We start from the raw sequence: 26,309 nt of genomic DNA on the forward strand, positions 1-26,309 counted from the left end.
AAGGGAAAGCTTCACTCAGTTTTCTGAAAATAGGCTAAAAGCAAAAAGTTTTTTAAGAAAGAAAAAACAGTATTCTGAATTGCTTCCCTGTTTGAAGAGGGAAGAGAAAAAGTGTATCCTCTGGTAATTGAAACTCCAAGACCACATTCCATGTTGTTCAATGCAGATTTCTTGACTGGCAACATAAGCAGTGCTGCAATATAATTATTTTTAATTGTCAATTCACATATCTCAAGCAAAGGAAGTATGAGGCTCCCCAGAGGTACTATTCTACAGCAGGAATTTAATACATCAATGTAGGCTTTAGCAAACAGGGGCTTTTGTCAATATTTCACTGGCACATCACCCAAAGTATAACAACACCACTTAGAATTTATATAAGCCTTTCATTTGCAAATTACTTTATAGTAATTAATCCTCAGAATATTCAATTGAGGGGGGGTAAGGGAAGGAGAAATAGATTATAAAACAGATTTCAAGCATGAAATGGTTTGGATAAGCCCACAAAGGAGCTATTCTGAGATCAAAATAGAATCTCTACCATCCCCCAAATCAGCAGTCCTGTTCTGATATAATTCATATGTCTAATATTTTTTAGGCTCTGATAGCAGAGTCACACTGTTTTCTTTATGCCCACTGTATTTCTCAAAAGTTCACTTCTATACTTCAAAGACTGTTAAATTTTTAACAGCTGCAGATTTTTTTCTATACATTCTCAAAATGGTAGCATTCCAGCTTCCCAGATATATTCTTTAAACAGAAAGGATATTTATATGTGTTATTATAACTTAGCCCATCCATGCCAGGCAGCAGATAAAAGTTCACCACATGTACACCCAAGATTGAATATAGCACATGGCACATTGCAGCTTAGCAGTCATTCCAGAAATCATTATTGAGCACTCTTTCAACTTTATACACTCATTCATCCATTTCTCAATTATTTAGCACTACTATTTGCAAGATACTGAATTACATGTTTTAGCAAAATGAAGAAAAACCCCGCCCCTTAAAGAGAGAGATACGTGAAAATCGAAGATGATTAAGGACACAATAGAGGGAGGGGAGCATGAAAAGAAGAATAAATATTTCTATCTGGTGAGGATTCAAAACAGCGCTTCACAAACGAGGTAGTTTTTACTTGGGTTTTGGACAGGCAGAAGAAATGGAAGAGGATTACTGCAGACTAAGGAGCTTTCCCGGTGGCTCAGATGGTAAAGAATCTGCCTGCAATGTGGGAGACCCAGGTTCGATCCCTGGGTTGGTAAGATCCCCTGGAGAAGGAAATGGCAACCCACTCAGTATTCCTGCCTGGAGAATCCCATGGACAGAGGAGCCTGGTGGCCTACAGTCCCCATGGGTCACAAAGAATTAGACACAACTGAGCAACTGAGTGCAGACTAAGGAAAACCCAAGATGAAGGAACCGCTTTCCTGCTCCCATGAATAGGAGGAAATTTATAGTTAAGATACTATCACCTTTGCCTACATCCTATAAATTCAAACAGGATCCAGGTCTCTGAGAAATTCTGGTTGAGAATGACTTGTGACTACCATAAAAATTGGCTGGATGTAAATGTATGTTTCTATAGTTCTTGAGGACAGAGCTTATTCTTTCATATATTTTAAATATTCCTGACATTTCCCCTCCTAATGTATACTGCATTTAAAAATGAGGGAATTCACTCTTATTTTGAACATAAAGCTGAAAGGTATCCAGTACCATTATTACTTATATGAAAATATGTAATAAGTATACATGTTTTCTTAGGCTCCGAAATCACTGCAGATGATGACTGCAGCCATAGAATTAAAAGACACTTGGTCCTTGGAAGAGAAGCTATGACCAACCTAGACGGCATATTAGAAAGCAGAGACATTGCTGACAAAGGTTCGTCTAGTCAAAGCTATGGTTTTTTCCAGTAGTCATGTATGAATGTCAGAGTTGACCATAAAGAAAGCTGAGCGCTGAAGAACTGATGCTTTTGAACTATGGTGTTGGAGAAGACTCATGAAAGTCCCTTGGACTGCAAGGAGATCCAACCAGTCCATCTTAAAGGAAATCAATCCTTAATATTCATTGGAAGCATGATACTGACGCTGAAGCTCCAATACTTGGTCACCTGATGCGAAGAACTGACTCACTGAAAAAGACCCTGGTGCTGGGAAAGACTGAAGGAAGGAGGAGAAGGGGATGATAGAGAATGAAGTCACTGATAGACATGGCATCACTGACTCAATGGACATGACTTTGAGCAAGCTCCGGGAGTTGGTGACAGACAGGGAAGCCTAGCATGTTGCAGTCCATGGGGTCACAAAGAGTCGGACACAACTGAGTGATTGAACTGAACTGAAGAAGTATATGGTAATTTCTCAAACACATGGTATGTTTAATTTTGCTTTAACAAGATATGGTGTAGTCTTAAAATGAGGTCTAACAGTGCTGTCACACTGCAATTGCTCAATAAATCCTTATTAAATTAAACAGTCCTTGATGAGTTTATAATCTGAGGAGTGTAGGTGAGACTCTAGACAATATGAATGACTAGAATATCACAGCGATGTTTGCGGCACAAAGCCCTGAATCAGCATTTTAATTCAACTCTTCCAGATCCAAGACTGAGGTGCTTTCTTACATGCCATGACATTATATTGATCCTGTTGGATATATCCTATTGGCAGGACTTAATTTCAATGTCAGAATCACAAAGCTGTCTTCAATGTTACGTGCCAAATGCATGTAACAACCTAATAGAATTCTCACTAGGGTTTGAAGAACAACCCAGCCACCAGCCTTCTGGGTGGTGGCCTTGGGCAGATGGTGTCTCCTCTGTAGGCCTTCTTTTCCACATCTGTCAAAAAGCATGTGAGCCAACTGATTCTCTGATGTTTCTTCCAGTTTAGACAGACTCTGCTTCATTTCCCAGACTCTGTAATTAGAGAATGCTCAAATCCCTCCATGGGATATGATTGGAGGCAGTTAATGCATTTCAGGGGTCAAAGATATAAACATGTTTTGGGTCTTTGTAAGCCTGGCTTTGAGACTCCTGAATTTAGCTGTTTGAAGATTGAGGAGAATATTGCACCATAGTCTGCACTTGCTAATTTACTAAGTACCTTGGGGTTGGTATTTGGGGTTTAGGGATGGGTGTCTACTAGGTCCAGACATAGCACTAGGTGCTAAGATTTCAAAGTTCATAAATGTGGTCCTTAAACCTTTAGATATACAATTAGCTTAGTAATAGAAATGGCCAAGAAAAAAATAGTTGGCAAAATGAAAATACAACATGTAAACAAAGAAATGAAAACTATATTTCATCTTAAAAAAAGACAATTTGCTATTGGAAGTCCCAAAACAGAATATAAATGAAACATTTTGAGGACACAAAGAAGGGAGTGAATAGAGATGCATATGGAAAATTTTGCCACAAGTCCTACATTGGAGCCAGATCTTAGGGGGTGAAGAAGAGTTAACTAAGCAGCATGTAAAACATTCCAGGGAGACAGCTCATGATATGCAAAAGCAAGAAGGGGAAGAATGAACATAATGCTTTTCCTTCCCCAGCATCTATTTCAGTCACCTTGCAGATAAACAGGATTTTAAACAGGGGAAGCCATCCAAATCGAACAATTCTCATTCTTTCATCAAAATCCTAAAGAGACTATTTAAAGCTCCTTTTGTAACCGCCAGGAAAATGATGTGTATCCTTATGTAGAAGAAATGGCTCTTCCTTCTTTTAATCAAACAATATATCACTATCCCACTAGAGCTGGAACCACGTTCTTCTGCATTTCAGATGTTAATTGGAATTTACTTGTTCTTTTGTAAAGTGCATGAATATGGTCTGTCAGCAACTAAACAAATTTAAGCAAAGAAAAGAGAAAGGACAAAAATGGGCTTTATGAAAAGAGATGAAATGCATCAAAATCAGGGATTCTGTCAGCCTGGTTGACAAAAACATTGACTTGAAGGATGTCCTTGCCAGGTTAGGACACGTTCCTTTTCTGGCTGCTGCCAACCTGGGCTCAGCTCCATCAGAAATGCCGCCTGGCTGGCAGCTGCTGAGAGATGGCAACTCCTCCTAGCAACAGATGAAACCAATCGAAAGTCAGCAGCAGTGATCTTTGCTGTTAAGTGCAGTGACATCTCATTTATCTGGCAACTCCAGTGAAGACCATATAATGCATAAGATAATTACTAAGAGACTAAAATGCACATTCCCACGCATAAGAAACCATGAGATTTCAGCCAATCCGATTGGAAAATTGCCTAAAATTAGACACATCTATGTAGGTTTAAATTATGACGAGACATCAGAGTGCAGTGAACTCTGCTTAGGTTTTGAAGTAAATAGACCTGAAGTTAAAAGCCTTATCTCTTAAAAAGGGATAAATAACCTGACCTAATATACTTCATGGGTTGTGTGAACAACAGTGGATGTCAAAGCTCTTTAAAACTACTAAGCACCACAGGTAAATAAATATTATGACAGTTTCTTATTATTAGAGACACAGTATTTAATACAGTCAATAGCTTCATCTTCCATATGGGTAATCTTGGGTAAATCACTTCATCTTTGTTTCCTCACCTGTCCAAGAAAGATAATGCTAGGACATAATGTAGGGAGTTGCTGTGAAGATTGAATGAATAAAATTATAGAGTCCAAACATGTAGTAGGCAATCAAAAATGATAACTAAAGTAATCACTGTCATCATTTTCATTCCATCATTTAATACTGTGAGAACCTGAGGGGTTATTAAATTGGATAGAGCTATTATTCCTACTCAATGGCCCCAAAGCAATGAGCTATAGAACCAAAACACACATATCTAAGGGATCTTGAGCAATATAAACCCTCCACAGCTTTTTGACACAGGAAGCTTAACCCCAAGCTTTTTACATTTCTGTTGGGCATCGAGAACTGAATTTGCTTCCACTTGTCCCCTCCTCATGTAACTTTTCCATTATTCCCTGAAATTACTATTTTCCTTCTCTGCACATAAATACAAATATGGAAGAGTCTTTGTAAGTTAAAGTAAGCAGTTGTGGCAAGTACCCAGTTCCTCATAGGTCTTACTAAATAGACTATCTGTTATTTATCTTACACCAATTTGACCACTTGTGTTGGAAGGAGGGGTTAGGAGATTTTAACTAAGGGACCTAAAGTAGTCAGTTTCTCATTTCACATTCAACTCCATTTATTTATATGTAGTAATTTTTAATATTAAAAAGTATGAAACATTATCACATATACCATATTTTATGTGATATGACAAAAGAATCTTTAATACAGTTTAGAACAGGTTACAATGACTAGTATTTTCCTGGTTGCAAATCACTAGGACTTACTGATATGAACTACATTTTCAGGCCAAGACTTCAAATATCCTCTCCATTTCATAACTTCAGTATTACCCTTCAAATATCGCTAATTGTATACTCAGAACTTCGGCAGATTCCACCCTGAATGTCTTGATTTTTATATATCCACCTACTCTGCCAGCCTATGGGCGTCCCCTGGTGGCTCAGTAGTAAAGATTCTGTCTGCCAGGGCAGGAGACATGGGTTTGATTCCCTAGGTTTGGAAGATTCCCTTGGTTCGTAAGATTCCCTGGAGAAGGAAATGACAACCCATTCCAGTATGCTTACCTTGGAAATTCCATGGACAGAGGAGCCTGGTGGGCTACAGTCCAGGGGTTGCAGAGTTGGACACAACTTAGCAACTAACACACACACACTCGCTGCCAGCCTATAAGCTCCTTTGAACGCATAAGTTCTATATACTTCTTTGTATTACAGGCATTTAAAGCATTTAGGTCACTTTGAATATAATGTGTTTAATGAATATCTATAAAATAAAGATTATACAAAAAAAAAAAGAGGTAAGAAGGAAGGGTTGGAGGGATGGAGAGAAACAGAGAGAAAAGAAAAACAAGGAAGGATGGAGGGAGAGTGGGAAGGAGAAAACAAGACGGAAATGGGAGAAATAAAACAAGAGTTTTGAGACACAGGTAGTCTCAAAAATGGTCATAAATAAAACCCTTGGATCAATTTGCACAGAAGTATAATGCTGGGTTCTATTGGCACTCTTGTATATCATCTCGTCATGCTTAGGATGGTAGGTACCACTATAAGATACCAAAAAAAAAAAAGTAAATTTAACACACTTAATTCTTACGTAAACTAAAAAGGCTAAATATAAAAGAAATTTTAAGCAGAGATATTGTTCTTTTGCTTTTTTCTTTTCCTTCCCAGGAATACAGGTTGAGATGCCCTTTCTCTGACTGTCTTCCACTCCACTTCCCAGTCAAACCCTCTACTCTCAGTTCTTACATTTTCAAAGTAGTCTTTACCCTTCCAGACACATACTACAACCAATATTCTGGTCTCACATGGAAAATAAACAAGGAAGTTAAATTTCTTAAATGGAATTCCTTAACTACTGCAAGCGTTAGTTGCTCAGTCACGTCCGACTCTTTGTGACCCCATGGACTGTAGCCCACCAGGCTTCTCTGTCCGTGGGATTTTCCAGGCAAGAATACTGAAATGGGTTGCCATTTCCTTCTCCAGGGGATCCTCCCAACACCGGGATCAAACCTGGGTCTCCTGCATTGCAGGTGCATTCTTTACTGTCTGAACCACATGGGAAGCCCCACTGCAAGCAAAGGAATATTCATTTTTCAAGTAAAGAAAGGAAAGGAGACTTAGGTATGAAATAGGAAAATCTTAGATGGGACACTGGTATTAATGACCCCTATCATCTTTGAGTAATTTTCCATATTTCTAATATATTGAAATTATACAGGTCTGATAAACCTCTCTGGGGTTTTCATATGGATCTAATCACACTACAAACTTGAAAATTACTTGAGTATAAATAAAAATAATGCACACAAAAATGCACAGGCAGAAACAATTTCTGGTTGATGTTTTTGTTTATGTGAGTTCTATCATTGGGAAGAAGAAATATAAGTTGAAAACTTCTGCACAAATTGATCCATTCTAGAAGCCTTAATGACCTACTGATTCCCACAGCCTCAACCCTCCAACTGAGAAGATTTGGAGGTTCTGATTTCCCAATGATGGAGAAAGGGCATATTTTTCTGAGAGGCATCATGTTAATCACCAAAAATTTGGCCAATAAAATATGCTCTGTGTAAACAGAAAATGAGATATTTTAGAAAAGGTCTTTGGTAGATACATTGAGGAAAAACTAGATATAGATTGAGCCATCAGAAGGGTTTGGTGATAAGTGGGACAAGTGAGAATACAAAGTAGGGATTTGCTTAGAATGTACAATAATGAGAAGCTAAGCAAACTCTACCAAAAGAAAGTTGAGGCTGACTCAAGGGAAAATAATTAGCAAAAGCAAAATGAACATCTAATAAGGGTCTAAAGAGGAAATGCCAGTAAGGGAGAACCTTTCATAGCAGAAAATTTCCTTGGGACTTGTAGAAATGACTACCAAATGGAAGCAGAGAACATATAATGAGAACACTGCCAGGAACACCATCTTGGTTCCCCTCTATTACAGCTGTACTTAGCATGGACTCAGCTTATTATGGATCTAATTCAAGCCATCCTTTGAAACATAAGACCAAGTCAGCTACTGGGCAAATATAAAGTCAATGAAAAAATACATTCCTATAGGCTTTTTATGTATCAGAAAATCAGGTAACCCAGTGTTAGAGACCATCAGAATGATCATAAAACTGTTACCTGCAGGGATTAAAAATAATCAATGCTTAAAACTAAATAAATATCAGAGAATTTCTTAAACATATATTTCTAAGAGGTAAGTGAATTAATTTCCCCAGCCCTGTCTTGTTGATAAATACATCCTTACAGTGAATAGTTTCTTGCTGGCCCCAGAGAGTCAACTAGTAATTAGCAAAGGTAAACCAGGGCAGAAACTAATAAAATATCATTTGCACAGTTTATAATATCATGCTTTAGGATAGATATACATAAACAAGAATGAACTATGAACGATAAAGGGATTTAAAAAAAATTCCAGGTCTAAATTTCTATTTTCTAATCTGAAAAAAAGGAAGAATTGAACCAAATGATTTACAGGTTTCCTTCAATTTACAAAATTTAACAACACTATTGCTTTGTTAATTCATTTATTAAATAGTATTTATTAACTTTCTTGTGAAAGAACTGGAACTGGTTAACATTCCCATGAAAACTATGATCATTCCTATAGTATTTAATTGTTTTCAACAAATACCAAAAAGAAATAATAATTTTTGCAAACAGTTTTAAAGCCCTTACTGGGCATCAGTCAACCTTCTAAGTAATGGAAGACAAATAAATAGATAGATACATAAATAGATATATGGATAATGATTGAGATAGAGGTAAAATGAACATAAAGGTAGAAAAACTCTAGTCTGTGTAATTAACATACATTCTCTGTGACTCCAGATTGCAGGGCTAGGGCCAAAAATGGCACAATAAAGAGAAGATAACCCTAAAAGTCACCTCCAGTGTACAATTCAGGTAATAGAGCCCTCATTCTTAGAGATGTTTCAGCAATAATAAGGTTCTAACTTTTGTGAACATTAGGAGAGGAGCCACTGACTTAGTCTGAAAGTGAAGTCGCTCAGTTGAGTCTGACTCTTTCTGAACCCATGGACTGTAACCTACCAGGCTCCTCCATCCATGGGGGTTTCCAGGCAAGAATACTGGAGTGGGTTGCCATTTCCTTCTCCAGGAGATCTTCCTGACCCAGAGATTGAACACGGGTCTCCCACAGTGTAGGCAGACGTTTTACATCTGAGCCAGCAGGGAAGTCAGCCTGACTTAGTCTACCTGACCTCTATGAGCACCCATTAACTGGGAGTCTATAAAAATACAGCCAGAATAGGCACAGGACTAGACAGAGAGATAAAATGAGTAGACCCGGAATATCTTTCAATACTACAAAGATAATTAAAATAACAACAACAATAACAAACAGTTGATTGTCTGGGGAAGCATTTGAGAAGAGCATTAAAGAGTTTTTGCAAAATTGATTTGCAGATTTAGGTACACTTGGACTGCAGTGAACTAGCCAAATAAATAACTGTTCAAAGAGTTATATTTACTGCCACACAAGATGAATCATGCTTCTTTGGGGAATGTTTTTTTGGAAACTTTATTTTCCATTTTGGACTACTGGATCAGTCTCTCAAAAGAGTTTGGAATGTGGCCAATTACTTCCCTCTGCATTTTTCACTTGAGACTTTAGGGCTCTACAACTCCATTTTCCATTCTCACATAAGGCATCTTAGTGAAGATTCTGCCTGTGTCTCTTTCACCAAAATCATAGCCTGTTTATATATATAGCTTTGAGAATGAGGACCAAGAAACACAGTTTAAAAGTCTTAAGAAAGGTATCCTTATTATAACAATCTACTACTCTATAATCCACATCTATATTTCACATATTGTAATAATGCCAAATTTCTATTGGAATAAAAAATTAGCATATATATTAACATTTTTCAAGAATAAAACCCACACTCTCACAATAGCTATATTTATAGTCAGGCATTAGAAAGACATACAAATAAACCCTGAGAAAAAAAACTCAGAAACTAATTTCTGACCATCCCAATCACAAAGTATCAATATGTCACTTATAACCCAAGCACTCAAAATTAATATGATGTTAACCCATGTTGGAGCGTAAGTGACACCGGCAGATCTAGTGGCAAAACAGACAACCTGAAATATAATTCAAACTAAATAAAGCTTTTTAAAAATACTAAACCTTCCTGTGATAAACCATAATGGGAAAGAATATGAAAAAGAATGTGTATGTATGTACAACTGAATTACTTAGACATACATCAGAAATTAACACAACAATGTAAGTCAACTATATTTTAACTACATAAATTTTAAAAAGATACTAATCTGCAGCAAGCCTAGTGATGGAGCACTAGGTAAACTGCAGGTAAACCATTTTAAGAAATCAAATTATCTGAATTTTAAATATCCCAGCATTACATAACGGAAAGTGTCTTAGAATGAGCATTGGAAAATTAGCTCAAGGTTAGCTTGCAACATCAGGTAAATCCCTGAAAGCCTCCACAGCAACTACTTCCTAATCCATAAGATAAGCACAATATCCTTTGCCTTTGCCTATTTCACAGAGGTAGATATCAAATAAAATAATGGGTATAAACATGCTTTGCAAACCATAAAATTCAGTGTAAATATTACATTTCATTTATAGAAATATTGCTTCTTTTATATGAATAAGTTGAAGAATCACCCTCAATTAATCATGCAGAATAACAACTACTCTATTTTTGACGATCACATTTTAAAGCAAAAGTGTAAACCATAAATATATCAAATAGACTATAAAAACAACATGCAAAGGCAAGGAGAGAAAATAAAAGATCACAATAAGCTACTATTGGAAAGGAAGTCTGCCTCTAGGATTTGGACCACAAAGGGAAAAATGAAACTTAGCTCCTGTCACTCTCATTAAAAGTAAATCCCAAATATTCAATTTGGTATGAATTCAAGTGGCAAGGGTCAGGTCACAAAGTTTTCCATGTCTTTGAAGAGCAATGGGAGCCGATGCAATTGTTAAGAGACAACGCCATCACCTTTGCTGATGGGTGATGGCTTGGGAAAGTATACAGAAAACTGATAGGTGGAAATTCAAGGATGAATCTGATACAGGATTTGCCTTCAAGAGGCTGATAGTTTAGTTCTGGAGACATAACTACAAACTTAACCTGAAGTAGAACAAAGAGATATGAGACAGGCACAAGCAAAAAGCTATGGAAAGGGAAGGAAAGGTAGGCTTGATGTTTTTAGTTTCAATAAGGGTGATTTCACGGTGGAAGGATGCTGAATCTTAAAGAATGAATGAGATATGTATTGGCAAGCAAAAATAGCACAAAAAGACATTAGGACTGAGTGCATGGAAGGTAAGATATATGAAATGACTCAAAAAGAAAAGAAAAAGAAAGAAAGGAAAGGAAAACATGTCGTAAAGGGAAATGAAAATGTAGGTGAAACCAGAGAGTTATGTTGGGGCCAAATTGCTAAAGTGTTTTGAAGGCCAGCCAAAGAATTTTAGATTTTATAATATGGATCACTATAATTCATCAAAGGTTCTGGAGGCAGCAAGTGGCTAGTTTACCATTAAGGTGATGAAATACAGAATAGTGGCAGCAACACAAGGAATCCTTTCAAAGTTTGAAGGACTGGAGATTTGGGGGGAAGAGAGAACAGAGGTATTGAAGGAAGTCAAAAAGGAGAATGAACTAAGTAAAAGCACCAGCATATTTCCACTATAATCGAAATAAACAATAAATTTTCAGACACAAAATATACATCCTACTCTGAGATACATCTCCTGTCTTGCCAAGTGTTTTGACACTTATGGGGGATATAAAGAAAATACTGTATCTAATGGGTGTTCATTATTAGTCTGAGTGTACTATCTATTATTTTATCTTTTAAAGTTCCTCTAACAAACTTACAAAGCGGATATAATGCACTAGATTTAAAAAATCTAAAAAAAAAAAGAGGAACACAAACATAGGTAGGAAATCACTTAAGCTCAACCAGCAGCAAGAACAAAATTACCACCCAAGTACGACTGATTCCACACACTGCTCACACCATGCCAGACAGCTGGACCAAAACATGAGGAGTCTTTGAGGGTGGTACACCCACAGAAAATGCGATATTCCATCAGAGACTGAATGGCTATACAAAAACAATAACCAAACGTTATTTTAGACTAAATTATACTGAGAGTTTTGAGAGTTTTCAACTCTTTTAAAACTTATGTATCTCCATATTTGTTTTACAGCATTTCTATTTTTTCTTTCTTCTGCCATCAATTAAACTATACAAGGCTAAGTAGATATAAGACATTTAAAATGGGAAGTCTCTTGAAAATGAAACCTCATCCAATTCACTCAGTGAAAGTAGTATTGAGTGACCTAGCCACTGGCCTTGAAAACAAACATAATGAAAGCTGTAATGGACACAAAAGAGTGATGGTGAAATGATTGTGACAATGCCATGAGATAAAAGATAAAGAGCCATGCTTCACAAAATAGGATTCTATTATGACTTGACATGTGCTTATTATGTCTAATGATGTAGAAGGTGAGACAAGCTAAACTGAGAACGGAAGATTCGTGTTGCTCCTCAACTGCATGCTATTTTGGTTTCTTAAAGATGATCTTCAAGTGATTCTATCATAAAATGCATAAATTAAAAATAAATATTTAATTAAAAAGTATATCTTGATATATTTATTTTTCTAAATATCCCTATGGGTTTCAAACTTCAATTAAAGCCTTTTTAAAATATTCATATTTAAAACAGCACCATAATTTGAAATTTCCATGCATATTAGGAAGTAACATGTTCTGCTGCAAGGCACTAAAATGTGCATTGCTAAAAAGATACATATATTTCTATACCTTTTTCCATTAAATAGTGCCAAGATGCAATTTTAAGGTACAAAATATTCAAGAATCCTTCACAAAACATTTTTAAATTGAGCCAAAGAGAGAAAGAAAAATATATTCTGTGATTTAAACATATACCTATCCAAAAATACCACCTCATTAACAGATAGGTATAAATTTTTAAAGCCTTTGACAATAATAATTTAAAAATCCAAGCCCAGTAGATACATTAAAATTCACCAGTTCCAACAAATATTAATCTTATAAAAGCTCTTCTCTCATAGCTAGTACTTTGTGGTCAAAATCAATGGTGTTTATAGTTGTAGGACACACCTTCACAAAGAAAACATAAATTCTACTCTGCTCTCATTTCTTTTTCCACTTTTTGCTCCAACACCAGAGTGTGAAAGTTTCATCACACCCCACCAGTTGTGAGGAAATTCACACCTTTGTGTTACTTTAAACAAACAAAAAGTACAATTCTATTAATGTGTACGGAATCATTTAGGGGAAAACAATCTTATTTACTTTTTAAGCTCTATTAAATCATGATTAAATGGATACTTCAAGTAGAATTAGCTTTTTAAATAACAGCACCGTGCCCAGCTGTGCTCAGCTGCTCAGTCGTGTCCGACTCTGTGCGGCCCCGCGGCCTGCAGCCCACCAGGCCCCTCTGTCCATGGGATTCTCCAGCAAGAGTGCCGGAGTGGGCTGCCCTGCCCTCTCCATGCCCTCACCTTCCCAGCACAGGGATCGAACCCAGGTGTCCCACACTGCAGGCAGATTCTTTACCATCTGGGCCACCAGGGGAGGCCAATAAAGCACTACCAAGATATAACTCACATGCAGTGGTTTACCCAAAGTGTGTAATTCAAGGGTGTTTAGTGTAGTCACAGGGTTCTACAGCCATCACCACAGTCAGTTTTAGAATATTTTCATTACCTCAAAAAGCAAACTCATAACCTTTAGTAGGGACCCATTCCCATTCAGCACAACACAATCATCAATTAACTTCCTGTCCCTATGGAGTTGTCTATTCTGGATATTTCATATAAATGGAATTATACAATATGTTGCCTTTTGTGACAGGTTTCTTTCACTTAACATATTGTTTTCCTGGTTCATCCATGTTGAAGCATGCATCAGTACTCTTTTAAATGCTAAATAATATTATATTAAATAAATATGCCACACTTTATCCATTGATTAGTTGATAGACACTTAGGTTATTTCCCCTTTGGACTACTATGAATAATGCTGCTATAAGTATTAATATACAAAAGTGTTTTTTTTTAATGGACATACGTTATTTCTCGAGTATACACCTAGTAGTGAAATTGTTGGTTCATATGGTAACTCTATCTCTAACCTTTTGAGGAACTGCTAGACTCTTCCAAAGCGACAATAGCATTTTATATGCCTACTATACTGAAGCTGAAACTCCAATACTTTGGCCACCTCATACCAAGAGTTGACTTATTGGAAAAGACCCTGATGCTGGGAGGGATTGGGGGCAGGAGGAGAAGGGGACGACAGAGGATGAGATGGCTGGATGGCATCACCGACTCGATGGACATGAGGGAGGCCTGGCGTGCTGGGATTCATGGGGTCGCAAGAGTTGGACATGACTGAGCGACTGAACTGAACTGATCAGCATAATAAGGGTTCCAATTTTTCCATATCTTCACCTATACTTGCTATTATCTTTTTTAATAAAGCCATTCTAGTGGATGTGAAGTGGTGATGAGTCCTTGTGGTCTTTGATTTGCATTTCTTTGATGTCTAATGATGTTGAACATCTTTTCATGTGGCTATTAACTATTTGCTTATCTTATTTGGAAATGTCTATTACAATCCTTTGCACATTTTTAATCTTTTTATTTTTAATTGTAAGAGTTATTTATATATTCTAGATACACATTCCTTATTAGATGAATGAACTGCTAACTTTTCTCCCCTTCTCCAAGCTGTCTTTTTCACTTTCTTAATTGTGTCTTTGGAGGCAAAAATGTTTTAATTGTGATAAAATTTTTTGTTTTGTTGATTATGCTTTTGGTGTCATGTCTGTGCAGCTACTGTTTAACTTAAGATCATAAAAATTTAGGCTTTCTTCTAAGAGATTTATAGTTTTAGCTCCTGCATTTAAGTTTACGATCCATCTTAAGTTCTTCTTATATGTAGTGTGGAGCTTTTAAAATATATATATTTTTGGCAATGTGCTACAAATTGGGTTTCAAGGTTTTAAAATAATGCCAAAGAAGTCTTTTCATTGAAAAAGCTGAGAAAGTGCCTGGAAATTCCTTAGGAATATTAGTAATAAAGAAAGAATTCCTTGAACATCATATGAAATTTTTAAAAACATGCAACTTATTCCTGGATTCAGTGTAAAAGGAGTCAAAAAACAAGGATAATACAAATAACAGAAAGAAATTCATTGTAAGATTTCATGTAAATTTAAAAATTAAAAATTATGCCAAGACATAAAATGCATTATGTTTCTATAATCCTGCTTCTTTCCTTTATAACCCCTAACAATGTCATTCTTTTATCATAGTATGAAAGCAGTATTTGTCCTTTACCTCTCTCAAGATTGGAGCACCTAAAATAGTACTCAGCACGTGATAAATAAAAATATTTTAAATAGAATAGATGAGTAAACTAATATATATTAGAATTAAAAATTCAGGTGCAAAAGTTATGATAAAATGGATAAGACACAATAATATTTATAAATATTTATTCCTATGAATGTTTTGCACTTATTTCTGCCTCTGCTAGTATCATTCTTCCTCTGTTTTGGTCTTTCTTTTCATCCTTTAGGTTTTTAGCTTGAATATCATCTCAAAGATATTTTCATGGCAATCCTGTCACAATTAGTTTTCTCTATTATTCTGTATTACTGAAATAAATTTTTCTTTTATAAAACCAATCTTAAATAATAAATTCCCACATTTATTTGACTACACGTCATCTTGGTCTCCTACCACAGTAGAAGTGCTTTTCATTTTATCTTCAGTGCCTAAGACAATCTGTGCCACAGTAAGAATTCGAAATAAATAGGTAATAAATTGTTGGTTAAACAGGAGCATAGAAAAGTTGCTGATCCCTGGGGTTTCAGGAAGAGTTATAGTGAAACCATAGGCAAACACAACCTCACAAGGCAATATGCCATGTTCCACTCCATTACGGCTTTCAGTTCCCTCATGACTTTTCACAGTTCCCTACAGAGAGAACTTTTACCCATCCAATGAAATAAAAGAATGAAAGTTAAAATAGTAATGCTTATTCATCTTTGCCCTTGTTACCAAGAGAAATTTTGGAGGAATTGTCTAGCAATCTGTAATGAAAACTCAACAAGCAGAAAGCTTCTGTCACCAAATTCCAAGTAAATTCTAATCTATCTGGACCTGAACATAGGTAAGTACAGGTAAGATCTCTTCCCTTTAGTCTCTAGAGTTCAGTAGTTAGTCACTGGAGTTCCATATCTCAGAGTAGAGAGCCATAATTTTTTCAACCAACACTTACAGTGATTCAGACTATCTCATGTGAAGAAACTACACATGCAGATCTATTATTCAATATCTTCACTTGCTCTCTGTCTCTCTGACTCCCTTATCCCAATGTCTGACATCTACATTTATATTTTTAGTCTGGAGAAGTGTGAGAGTTGTTGGGTGTCTACCCAATATCCATTTTCTCCTCCATATTAACAGAACAATGATTTTGTTGGATATGGCAGTGTCTTATTGACGACAGCCCCCCCAAAATATCTTTTAATTGAAACATTTCCCTACACTCTTTTCACTTAGGGATGACTATGTGACATAGTTCTGTGGTCATCACTGGATGTCACTATGGACATTTCTAGAACCTCTGCGAAAGTGTGCTTTCCTGATAAAGGCTTCCTCTCTTTCTCTGTGCCCCTTTTAACTCCCCAGAATGTATACATGTTAACTAAGGATTTAGGAACCATCTTGCACCATGAGAAGAAGATCAAATAAACATAAAGACATTGGCACCTCTATCTATCTCCAGACTTCTGGTTACGTGAGAAACCTTAAATCCTTCATCCCTTTAAACCATTGCTATGGGTATCTTTTCTTACTCAGAACCATACTCAATCACGGAGTGATACAGGAAAATAAACTTAAGAAATTTACCATTAAGAGTTGGTTTTGGAAAGGAAATCAGAAAAGGAAAATTTCAAGTTATTCAGTGAGATTTCATGCTTATATTGACATGTGGTCACCCACTGAATCATATGTAGGATCATGTATAATCTGACTATATAATTATTACCCAAACCCTAATCCAGACTCCTCTAAGGGTCAAACAGTTTCTTACACTAAGACATCAGACATAAATTGGAATGTTCCTGGATGAACTATGACACAGGTACCCATGTGAGACTGATGTTTTCAGTGGCCTCAAAATTTCTTCATTTTCATTTAGAGATGCCTGAAATATATGTCAGTTTTGACATATACATTTCTATGCAGCTAAACCATTTTCCCAATTTAACTACTAGATTTTAAAAATCTATGTTGCAGAAACAAACTTTTAATGCACCATAAATATAGTAACTGTAGACTTGAAATCTCCTCAAAATGCAACACTCTGTGACCTGTCCTTGTCTGACAACGGTTGTAATTTGACCAGCTATCACTATGCTTTTATTTTGCTTTTTCTTGTTCTTTTCCTCGTGCTGCCTACTTAAATAGTGGACTTATTTTCAGACTTAATCATAAAAATGAACTGCTTCTGTTTCTCTGCTTTAATACCTCTCTATTCCACTCAAATCTCAACTGATTACTTACTGATTTTTCCCTCTGCATTTAGCACTCATAATTCCTTCTCTTTTTCCATCCCTGAAGTTTATCAAAGGCATGGCTTATAGAAGTATTTTATATATTTCCCTCCAAGTGAGTTATATAAGGAGATATTTTTTAAAACGTCCCCAGAAGTTGAAAAACTGGCCTATGATGGGAGGCAGAGGGGAAAAAAACTTGTTGAGTCCTATCTTTCAATGATTTATTCATTACAAACCCAAGAAATACGTATATACAAAAATGACAAATTCTTACATTGGTTTTGGAGGGGAACAGGCAAGGGAAGGCAGAACTAATAAGAGCAGAGACTCTCTTTTGGGAATCAAGCTGGCCCAGAAAGCCACAGTAATGTCCTAACTCCACAGAACAAGGCCACTGGGAAATCCTTCAGCAGACATGACATGGAGAACCTGGAACAAACAGAGCTTTAGCTTTCTTAGAAGGTATTAAAACTCTGAAAATTGGTTTGCTCTGTTGTCAGTTTATCAGGTTAAAAAAAAAAAAATGCAGCCTAAACTGGTTCACAGAGAAGGATAATAATTGGCTCCTAAAACTGAAAACTTCAATGGCAGGGCTGACTCCAGGTATGTCTTCATGTGCAATGTCAAAGGATATGAACAAGACCTGGTTTCTCCATCTTTCTACCTAGAAACATTCTGTCCTCTGAATGTTGGAATCATTCTAAGACATGATTTCTCCTTGTGTTTTATTTTTCTAATATAATTATTATTAACTTTAAAATCTTTATTGGATTTGGTATAAAACCGCATCTATTTTGTTTTGGTTTTCTGGCCTCGAGGCATGTGGGATCTTAGCTCCCCGACCAGGAATTGAACCTGCACCCCCCTGCATTGTAGGGTGAAGTTTTAACCATAGGACCATCAGGGAAGTCTCTCTCATAGTAGTTTTAAGATGCTGTAGCACTTGATCCTCTCAGTTTTAAATTCAGTTTAAAAGAGAAAAAGGAAACTCTCCTTCAACAGATAAAGTCAAGTCTTTGGCCTGAAGTTAATTGGCTCTAACTTAATGAGAGATACTCTGCAACCAACCTCCCATGGCCAGGGTGGCTAAAGATATTAGATTAGCCAAACCAGGAATTACCACTGAAAAATAAGGGTAGAATTACCCTACATGAACTTCATGAACTGATGGTAAGAAACTGATTTAGTCTACAATGAGCATTTTATTCAACATATCTATTACTACTACTTGCACCTGACACTGAGCTCTGACTGTGTACTAGGCATGATGCTAGGGTTTTACATGCATTGTCTCATTTCATCCTTGCTACAATACTATATAGATGGTATTTTCATTATTATCTCCATTTTATATATAAGAAAACTGAGTCTAGAAGATTAAGAAATCTCCCCAATGACACAAAGGAAGTAAGTTAAAGAGTTGTGATTCAAACCTAGTTTTACTTATACAAGTTTCATTCTTACATACTACTTAATACTACCTGATTCACTAATGAACTAAGAAACACAACTGAGAAATTCTGGATATATGACTACATGTTGGCCTAATGTGCCCCATGGCAAGGTGGAAAGACAAAAATCTAACTTATAGTATCATTTTCAAATGATTCAACCAAAGGTTCTCATTAGCGCTGCTCTTAGAAGCTTAATCCTATTTTTACTTTTCATAAAAAATGCTACAGGAAATATATAATACTATTTTTACTTTTCAATAAAAAAATGCTACAGGAAATAATATGCTAATTTTTACAATTAAGACTAGCCCAGGAGCTAAAGTATTAACATTTTCCAGAAATTATAAACTCTTGGAATAAATCCAATACCACTTATTACTGAAAACATCATAAGGTAAAAATGGATGCTTACCATCATTCATTCCTTACAGAAAGTATAACTAATAACCTGCTGATTCTTTCTGAAGAAAAACAACCTAATTCTAAGCAAAGCAACACAATTTCACATCATATGTTCTCAAGCAACACAGCCAGATTCTTGAGCTGTGTTGATCAAAATAACCCAGTTAAGTTAATATATATATATATATGAGGGTTTAAAAAAAGTAGGTAAAATAAGCAATTTTCTAGGTACTATAGCCAAAAATCAACCTAGGATGAAAAAGAAGTATTATAGAATTCAACAAAACTTCAAGTATATGGGGGAAATATGCAAATGATCTAATCTGAATATTTAACAATCTAATTGCTGGACAAGCCTCTGTGGTTTGGCTTTTGATTTCTCTCTATTCAGGCACCATTACCTTCAAAACTCTAAGATTCATTTGGCATTAATGGCTAAGGTGTTCCCCCTCTCTCTCCCCACCTCTCCTTTAATATTAGACTTTTCAGAGACACCATTATCCAAGAAATAATTCTGCATATGCCTCAAATTTCAAAACATTCTATGAGGAAGTCAATTGATGGAGAAACTCAAATTCCAGAGTGGGTAACTATTCTGTACCTATTTTCTAGATGCAAGCATGGGTGTGTGTGCTCAGTTGCTCTTGCAACCCCAAGGACTATTGCAGGCCAGGCTCCTCTGTCCATGAGATTTCCCAGGCAAGAATAGTGAAGTGAGTTGCAATTTCCTTCTCCAGGAGATCTTCCAAACTCAGGGATGGAACCTGCATCTCCTGCATTTTCTGCATTGGCAGGCAGATTTTTACCACTGCACCACCTGGGACGTCCTATGGTATATATTAATATATATTAAATAAGATCACTGACTTCAAGAAACTTGCATCAAAGTTAATAGATAGGGCATGAAAATAATTCCAACAAAAGAAAGAAAGGAAATATACAGATGAATGTCCTACTAAAGTGTAAAATGTGGGAGTTATTTTTGGCTGCAGAAAATGAAAAAATTTTTATTTATCTTCAGTGATGGGAAATTTTGGACATTTATGATAGTGGGGAAGAAAAGAAATTAGAAGTGTAAAATAAAAAAATCCTAATACCATTTTGTGGGCATAAAGCAGTCTTCTTCCAATAACTTTTGATATTGGCTTTCTCTTTTCTTCTTCCTCAGAGACCCCTTCTATATTTCTCAATAACTTTTGACCCAGTTTTTCCATGTAAAGTCAGTATCATATTGCAATCTCAACACTGCTCTTGCTGAAGCATCAGATTTAGGTATGGAATTCTAAAGGCAGTGCCAAGAATTATGCTTTTGACATTATGCTGCAACAGTATGGAGTCACACATATTTAATTGTAACAGCAAATAGGATAAGTAATGTTGATTTTAAAAATAAACATTAAAATATATAAACAACAAGGGCCTACTGTTTACCACAGGGAACTATATTCAATATCTTGTAATAATAATATATTAACTAAAGCTTTATTTACAATAGCCATGATATAGAAACAACCTATGTCGATCAATAGATGAATGTATAAAAAGATGTATATATACATATGTGTGTATGTGTATATATATATATATATATGATACATACATATATATGAGAGCTTCCCAGGTGGCTAGTGGTAAAGAATCACCTGCCAATGCAGAAGACGTGAGAGACACAGGTTCGATCCCTGGTTTGAGAAGATCTCCCGAAGAAGGAAATAGTAACCCACTCCAGTATTCTTACTGAAGCATCAGATTTAGCTATTCCCATTCCCATTTATGATTTCCCATGCCTGGGAAATCCCATGTACAAAGTAGCCTAGCAGGCTACAGCCCATGGGGTCATAGAGAGCTGGATAGACTGAGCAACTGAGTGTGTGTGTGCACGTGTGCATACACATACATACACAAACACACAGACACACACATATATAACGGAACATTTAACATGTAAATCCATGGCTGATTCATATCAATGTATGACAAACCCACTGGAAAAAAAAAATAATAATAATAAAAAAAAAAAAGAAAAAAAAAGATTAAAAAGAATTAAAGATCCCAAAAAAAAAAAAAAAAAAGAAAAAGAAATTATTCAATTTGCAACAACATGGTTGGGTCTGGAGCATATTACACTAAGTGAAATAAGCCAGATATAGACATATACTATATGATCTCACATATTTGTGGAATCTATTAAACAAAACAAACAACCAAAACAAAATGAAAACAGATCATAGATACAGAGAACAAACTGGTAGTTGTCAGAAGGGAGGGGGCTGTAGGATTGGGCAAAATAAGTGAACAGATGAAGAGGTATAAGATTTTAATTACAGAATAAGCAAGACCAGGAGTTGTAATATATAGCAGAAGGAATATGATCAATAATATTGTAATAACTGTAAGGAGACAGGTGGTTACTAGACTTACCATGGTGATTATTTCTAAGGTATGTGAATTTCTAATCACTATGTAGATCATCTGAAACTAATGTAATATTGTATATAAACTGTATTTTTTAAAATGCTGCTACTATTTTAAACAAGATGCAATGACAGACACAGCCTCCTAATGAGAGAGATAAGACCAAGCCATACTCTTGCCCAGGCCCCCTTTCCTAACCCAATGCTATGCTAGGATTGGAGTCTTGAAATGACTCTTATTATCTTATTCTAAACTAAGGCCACTGGAGGTTTGATTGGTTGTTGTTGTTGCTATTTAGTTGCTAAGTCGTGTCAGATTCTTTGCTACTCCATGGACTTTTGTCCTTGAAATTCTCCAGGCAAGAATACTGGAGTGGGTTGCCATTTCCCTCTCCAGGAGATCATCCTGACCCAGGAATTGAACCCACTTTATCTCCAGCATTGGCAGGCAAATTCTTTACCACTTAGCCACCTGGGAAGCCCCAGAGGCTACATGCTGCTGCTGCTGCTAAGTCGCTTCAGTCATGTCCGACTCTGTGCGACCCCATAGACGGCAGCCCACCAGGCTCCCCCGTCCCTGGGATTCTCCAGGCAAGAACAGTGGAGTGGGTTGCCATTTCCTTCTCTAAGAGGCTACATAGAAGCAACCAAATATATGGTGGAAATTAAGGGCAGACTTAAAAGGAAGATGATTATGGAGAAAGAAAAACAAAGAGAAATGGGCCTGCAGAACAAAATTCAAACACATGCAGAACTAACTCTAAATCCTAATATAATCTGAATCTTGTTCTAAAATTGACAGCTAACAAAATCATCGATTGAAAGATGAATTCATTACAAAAGCAATTAACTTTATGGAAAAGTCTAGTAAGTATTATAAGAATTAAAAGTATTCAAATAAGTATTATAAGAATGCTCAGAGACAAAAATGAGTTAATAACGTTCTGTAAAAAGAGCTAGATAGTAAAAACAGAAATCAGTCAAGATCAGGTAGATATGGAATGGAAACTATTAGACATCCAAAAATTTAAAGAACAGTAACTGAAATCACAAAATAGTTGGCATCATTTCTAGAGTAGATAAATTTCCAGGTTTCTAGTGAAAGTCATTTAAATACTACCAGCACAAAAGACTGGAAATTGTAACAGAGAAATAAAAAGTATGTGGGAAGAGTTAAAACCTTCAAAAATTAAAGAAATCTGATTCTTTGGATTGAAAGTGATTCTGAATTTCTAACAATTTAATACAGATTTACAACTAGACATTATAGTGAATTTGCAGAACATGAAGTATAAAGAGCAAAAATTTCTTTAATTTTCCATATAGACTATCTACAAAGAAAAGAATATTAAACTGATAGCAATCTTCTTACAGCCAACAGCAGATGGCAGGAAATCAATGGAATATAATTTTCAAAGTGTTGGGGAAAACATAGGTCTACTAAAAACTGTGTAACTATCTGAACTATAATTCAAGACTGAAAGTGAAAGTAAAGTATTTTCACAGGTACTAGAAATGAACGGAATTCAGTGTATAGACCGACAAACAGAAAAGGATTTTGTTTAGAAGAAAAGTAAACTCAGAAGGACCAAATTTGATACACAAGAAAACTAAAGCTATGTGCACAGAAAGTACTTTAAACATTCACAAATTTAACTTTTACTATAGAAAAATAACTGTGCATATTTTAGTTTAAAGTGTAAATAATCTAATTCCTGACAAGGATGGTGGTATTTACTAGGGAAGAAGATACCAAGGTCTATCAGCTGTTTTTATGTATGACAAAATATATAATCCTTAAAAGACTAGGATTATAACCTACATTTACAAACTAGCAGAAGAATACAGATGGAACAAGAAAATGTTTCAACAATGTGAGAAAATAAAATGGAAGCAAAAAGTGCAAACTACAAGGGTAAAAACAAATCCAGATGCATCAACAATCTCATTAAATGCTTATGTATTAAAATCACCTGTTAAAATAGACTTTCAGAATGGATTCCAAAACTTTAGCTCTATGCTACCGGATAGTCCCTTGTAGTAAAGTAATCGTCCTTGATAGTAAAGTAGTAGTCTTTACTACTCTCTCTTTTGTCTTGTGATAAAGGAGCAGGGGAATCAGAAGTAGCAAGGGAATTGATTCCAAGCTTAACTATCAATAGAGACAACGTAAATGACACTACGTGCATGACACCATTTGAGAATTCCTCTTGGATTCTAACTGAGCTTCTTTAGGATCTCTAGGGTTTGCCCTCAGAAACACACCATCAGTCCCCCTGCCTCCCCACCTCAAATTCCAGGAATGGCCCTTATTGGTATGCTCAGCTAGACTGTTTATCATGAAGTAGGAAACTGCTTTTCAAATAACTTCAAGCCCTAATATATACCAAAAGCACCTCAAGAAAGCCTGTGACAGCCGGTTTGTAACTCACTGCAAGGCTCCTGGCCATGCTAGTACTCTCTTGCTGAGACAGGCCACACACACAGGAAGGAAAACAAGTATGACGAAGCCCTGATACCCAATTCTCTCAGGGGTGCTTCGCGCAATACTGGCCCCTTTCGTCCTGTCCCTGGAGAAGGGAATGGCAACCCACTCCAGTATTCTTTTTTTTTTTTTTTTTAATTTAGATTTGTTACTTCTGTTTATTTATTTTTTTTTATTTTTTTATTTTTTTTTTTCCAGTGGGTTTTGTCATACATTGACATGAATCAGCCATGGAGTTACATGTATTCCCCATCCCGATCCCCCCTCCCACCTCCCTCTCCACCCGATTCCTCTGGGTCTTCCCAGTGCACCAGGCCGGAGCACTTGTCTCATGCATCCCACCTGGGCTGGTGATCTGTTTCACCATAGATAGTATACATGCTGTTCTTTTGAAATATCCCACCCTCACATTCTCCCACAAAGTTCAAAAGTCTGTTCTGTATTTCTGTGTCTCTTTTTCTGTTTTGCATATAGGGTTATCGTTATCACCTTTCTAAATTCCATATATATGTGTTAGTATGCTGTAATGTTCTTTATCTTTCTGGCTTACTTCACTCTGTATAATGGGCTCCAGCTTCATCCATCTCATTAGGACTGGTTCAAATGAATTCTTTTTAATGGCTGAGTAATATTCCATGGTGTATATGTACCACAGCTTCCTTATCCATTCATCTGCTGATAGACATCTAGGTTGCTTCCATGTCCTGGCTATTATAAACAGTGCTGCGATGAACATTGGGGTGCACGTCTCTCTCTCAGATCTGGTTTCCTCAGTGTGTATGCCCAGAAGTGGGATTGCTGGGTCATATGGCAGTTCTATTTCCAGTTTTTTAAGAAATCTCCACACTGTTTTCCATAGCGGCTGTACTAGTTTGCATTCCCAGTATTCTTGCCTGGAGAATCCCATGGACAGAGGAGCCTGGCGGGCTTCAGTCCATAGGGTCACAAAGAGTCAGACACGACTGTGTGAATACCACCACTTCATCCAATAACAAAGGGACTAACAGTGGGAAAAGCTGGTATAAAATTAAAAACCAGCATTTCCTACTACTAGTCCTATCTAGAAAGACAGTGATTTTGAAAGTAGGGACCCTAATGCCCTATGTCAGCGATGCCATGTTTATAATTAAGAAAATTGTTCCAGTAGCCTAGCAGTACCACACAGGAAAAGAGCTGCAAAGGCTTGGTATGAGGCAAATTTAAGTGCAAAGGAAAACTGAAACTCTAGGCACCCAAATCAGGTAACTCAACAGGTGATTACTGGTTTTACTAAGGTGTTCAATCTATTACAAAAAAGCACCTACTGTAATATTCTCTAGTCAAAAATTTCTTAAAACCTCTCCTATGGGATCCCTATATTTTAAGCCTAGCTCTTAGCAACAAAGATAGAAAAAATGCTTCTCTAAAAGTGCTGCCACACATGAACTTCAGATAAGTCATGCTGAATACTCAGGTGCCTCTCCCAGGAACTTTGGGATTGCACCTAACAACAGTGACCCCTCCCAGTCCCCACTCTCTTCATACACACACACACACACACACACACACACACAACACAGAGGCTCCTACACAACTGCCACATGCTACAATACCACTGTCAGACAATACTTTATATTTTTCTTCTTCCCAGACCTTTGGAAATGACTTCTGGTTCAGAAATCTGAACTCTAAAGTTTGTGTGGAATTACAACCTGAACTTTGATTTTTTAAATAAATATAAAAATGAATAACAACATTCTAAATAGAGACATAAATATGGTCTACCTTCAGGTGTTTACTTGATGACTGATTAAATTCTTAAATTAACAGTATCCTAAGATCACCTAAATGTTTTAGCTTGTAATACATTCAAAAAAATTTTTTTAAGTTCCACTAACTGGAGTCATTCAAAACAAAACCTGCTAACTTTTTTTCTAATTTTAATTCTCACATTTAAAATACAGACTCACAATAATTGAACATTGAGAAATGTTAGAACTATGACACATTAAGAATGAAAGTCCATTGTTTTAACCAAAAAAATGTATCTATCTTTAAGAATTATTTTGAGTAGAACCATTGAAAAAATATGCATGTACACATCTGGTATATAAATGCATATTCAGATATGAACCTGTTCAGGAGTGAAATAGCAACTTTAAGAATGTTAATAAGAATGACAGGTGGAAGCAAGCATAGGGTACCAGAGATTCATCTGACTATGGAAAATGTTTAATAAAAGCGGTTTAATAATTAACTGAGAATCTAGTAGGCGTAAGTGAACTTCCTGAATAACTTTGTCTTTTTACTGAGATCACAGACAG

General features: G+C 36.2%; 1 protein-coding gene across 6 annotated transcripts in view; it reads right to left on the reverse strand.

Moving 5' to 3' along the window:
- Positions 1 to 26,309, reverse strand: part of FGF12 (fibroblast growth factor 12) — a 585,576-nt gene that overhangs the window by 164,046 nt on the left and 395,221 nt on the right. The gene's annotated exons all lie outside the window — the stretch shown is intronic.

This window comes from Cervus elaphus, chromosome 19, assembly GCF_910594005.1.
Source record: "Cervus elaphus chromosome 19, mCerEla1.1, whole genome shotgun sequence".
NCBI lineage: Eukaryota > Metazoa > Chordata > Mammalia > Artiodactyla > Cervidae > Cervus > Cervus elaphus.